A 3,913-nucleotide genomic window follows, 5' to 3' on the forward strand; every position below is an offset into this window, starting at 1 on the left:
TTTTATTGAATGTGGGTTGGTAGGTAGGTACTTAGATATTTGGCTGCATCCGAATCGGTTACCGAATTAAAAATTCTATATTAGTTGGGTCCGGGATTATTTAAGGTACTACACTACCTAGTTGGATCCCGAATTATTTTAGGTATTTCACTATAGTTGGGTACTTAATAGTATCTAGAAAGTACTATTATACTATACTAACATTATTCTTCCTATTTTAACAAACTTAGGGCTGTCTATGACGTATTTAGAGTGTAGACTAAAGTTATGGTTAAAAATAATTTTAGACCATTCATTTATTTTTTTGGTTTCTTTGCCATTAAAAATATAAACCATAAGAATTTTACAACTTATAATATGATAAAAATGTAGGTACAATACCAAGAAAAAATATTAAACATTTAAAAAATCAAAATATATACCTATAAAAATATACATATTCAGTAGGCTACCTATGATATACAAATAAAAACAAAATATGTTGTATAAAAAATACTTTTGTGTTGGTAAAAATATATATGACATTCATTTTTGGCATTGTACCCGTATTTGTATTATATATATCAAAATTTGTAAAATTCAAATAATTTAGATTTTTAATGGCAAAGAAACTAAAAAAAGAAATTTTAAAAAATATTTTTAAACATACCTTTGGTTTGAATAGACTTCTGAGTCTGTTAAAACGTTAGTTTAGTCCGTAGTACTCACCAACAAATATTAGGGACCCAAAAATAGTGTAGTACCTGAAAATGTCCAGGACCTAACTAGAGTAGTACCTAAAATAATCCCGAACCCAACTATAGTGTAGTACCTGAGATTAACACCTATAGTACTTGGGACCCAACTTGGATGCGCCGAGATATTTGCATCGTATAATCACGGGAAATATCGGGATGATATGCGAATAGTGTGAGTGTGGTGACAGAAAACTGAAAAGTTAATGTGGCTGTGTGCCTACTCACCAAACAAATTAGTGGTCGGTATTTTATTTAATAAACGTGCTCACACTATATATTGTCCCAAACAGTGCGTCAACACCCAACTCGGACGCGTAGTAACGAATTTCGCCGAATCGTTGAAAAGTTTTCAACTGTACCTAATTTTGTTTTAAATTTTAATTGGCTGTTTCGTCGAAAGGGCAATTGTTTTACTGCTATATCGTATATTATAAAATAGTGTAGTACGAAAGTTGAGAAATCGCAAAACTCTTTAATATACTGAATTTCAAAACTGTATTTAATTCGATATTTTAGCGTAACTAATATGAATAATAAAATAATAGTAAGTATAGGTAGATAGTAACAGTTTTCTAATAATACGCTCTATTATATTTCGTTATATTATATTACATTATAATATAATATTGATGTAGTGCGAAAAATCAAAAATTTAATTTCGATCCTGGAACAGGGTATACACCAGGCACGTATCCAGGGGGGGTACATAGAGTCTGGACCCCCCCGAAATTTTTGTGTACCGTTTATATATAAAAAAAAAAAAAATGTTTTTTATATCAATTAAGCATAAAAATTGTACTAACATTTATTTCGACCCCCTCCCCCCCCAAAATAAAATCCTGGCTACGTGCCTGGTATACACCTCCACAGGAACGCACCTGCAGTGGCGTACGATCGGCCAGTGGCGTACTCACCGAGCTCTCGAACGGTTTTCCAAACGAATTGGCGTTTTGTTCCGGATTGTCGATGTCCAACAGCGTCTGATGTTCCGGTTTGGCGGTCGCGGCACCCCGCGCCGGTGCCGGCTTCAACGGAACCGTCTCGCTTCCGCTGCTTGTCCCTTCATACTGCGAATAATTGCTGCCAACTGTTCGGAAACACATTTCACACACACACACATGTATAGATTTTCGCCAAAACGACGGATTTCACGTGAGCACACTAGCACAATAGGTATCTACTATAAAGCGTCAGGCGCATATAATAGAGATTCTATTACATAATAGGTTTATAGGTCGAGCGTTATAGTGAAAACAATGATATTATAAACTTTCGACACACTTTTTTTTTTTACCCAGACAGTGACGTGGTGGGTTTCTGACGATAAAATGCTGGTGAAAATATTTTTAACACACGAGTTTATCCTGCCCCCACTTCACCCTGCAGGATGCTTGTATATTTTACCGAATTTCGATTTGAGTTCGAAAGAAAGGTTATTTTGTTCAAAGCGTAAGTGTTTTACCTTTTGGTAAAAATTGATAAATGTGAACGTTGAACATGAACGTTAACAATTTGCATATCGTGACGGTTTTCGTGCAGGCGTTGAAATCGTATCAAGAGTAGGTACAAACGAAAACCAGCTATGGTTTCAATAAGTACGCGTGTAAACGCGATTATTGATCAACATTTTGTCGTACCTTTGGTAAATTCTTTATAGTATAATCCTTTATATTACAATTTCTTTGAAAACGTCAAATAAGGTATAATATGAAATGTAATTGACATCTAAGTCTCTTTAAGGCTTCAATATTATACTGAACATGCATGCATACATAATGCAAGATTAAAAATAATATGCATAATTGAAACTCTGTTATCTGATATATAGGTACATATTTCTTTGCTGGTAATTTTAGAACTGGGACTATATGTCTATAGACGTTTCTTGCAATTACAATTTTGACAGTTCATTTTGCACGACGGACAGACAGACGTATAATATTATGCAAAGTAAACGAATACAGGTAGGTAGGTAATGAAATCGTCGCATCGGTCGCAAAGTCAATTATAAAATACTTAACGTAAGTAAAAAAGCGAAACAAACTTACCGTGTGATCTTAGCGAATTCTGCTTGGACAGCTTCGGAATGTCGCTCTCTGAAAATCAACTAGAGTTATTTACACGTGTGTCATACACATACTATATTCATGTTTTTTTTCTCGTACCAGTAATATAATATCGTAATAATTATAATAGATCAATATTATAAGTTGCGGCGCGTTTCTATAATATTTTATTATATGATAGAAACGGCCGCGGCGATAGTGAATATATATGTAATATTATTATAATAGATAACACAACATCGAATGGTGCGTATTTGGTAGCTGGTACATTAAAAGTACGCAAGAAGGCCGTGCATGTATAGTGTATACAATATATTATGAATGATAATAATACACGATGTATAGATTTAGTGTACCAGCTGTAGTATATAACACGAAGATCATAGGACGGGGATAGAGGGACTTTTGACACATCACATATATACAGGATTATTAAAGTTTTAGGACCTTACCGAATCCCCAGAGGTTTTGTAACGCAAAATTTGGATGATCTTATACATAATCCATTCACACATACACATTTATACATTGGAGTGATTTTTCTTCGTATCGAGAGCCAGTTTTTATGCGTTTATACATAGAATGAATATTTTAACATACCTATAGTGAAATAATATGGTACGTCTCAAAGAATATATAGGTACCTACTAATTATTATTAATTGTTTTTTTCAATTGTCGTTGTTAATTAGAATTATACCTTTTCCAATCAAACTATAAATAACTGTGTAAATCGGAAATTCAGCAAAATATGCAATGCCTACTCTATGCGGGTTAAGCATCATCTGAAATTGCGATCAACAGTTGATTATTATTTATACGAATTATATAAACAACTTTATATCACTTTGTTCCGAGTGATGGAGCAAAAAAAATGTTAGAGGAGTACAACCATACCACTCCCTCAACTTAAAATGGTATAAACAACGAATACGTTTTAAGCATACAGGATAATTCAGAGATGTATGGACAAATAATGGCTGCTGTTGCACGAAAGTGGACGAAGAAAAATCATTCCACCACACGATCAACGCACAAGGAATGACGGTAAGGAGTGGCGGCGGCAAGTAGCAGCGGCGTCGACTTACCGTTGTCGACGATCACGTCAATC

General features: G+C 34.2%; 1 long non-coding RNA gene across 1 annotated transcript; it reads right to left on the reverse strand.

The window, feature by feature from the left end:
* Positions 1–448: 448 nt before the first annotated feature.
* Positions 449–3,913, reverse strand: LOC107885801. The gene is made up of 3 exons (XR_001680520.2): positions 3,891–3,913; positions 2,786–2,833; positions 449–1,824 (listed from the first exon to the last, which is right to left on the reverse strand). It is a non-coding gene; the product is annotated as an uncharacterized LOC107885801 (long non-coding RNA).

Source organism: Acyrthosiphon pisum, unplaced genomic scaffold (assembly GCF_005508785.2).
Source record: "Acyrthosiphon pisum isolate AL4f unplaced genomic scaffold, pea_aphid_22Mar2018_4r6ur Scaffold_15139;HRSCAF=15795, whole genome shotgun sequence".
Classification (NCBI taxonomy): Eukaryota; Metazoa; Arthropoda; class Insecta; order Hemiptera; family Aphididae; genus Acyrthosiphon; species Acyrthosiphon pisum.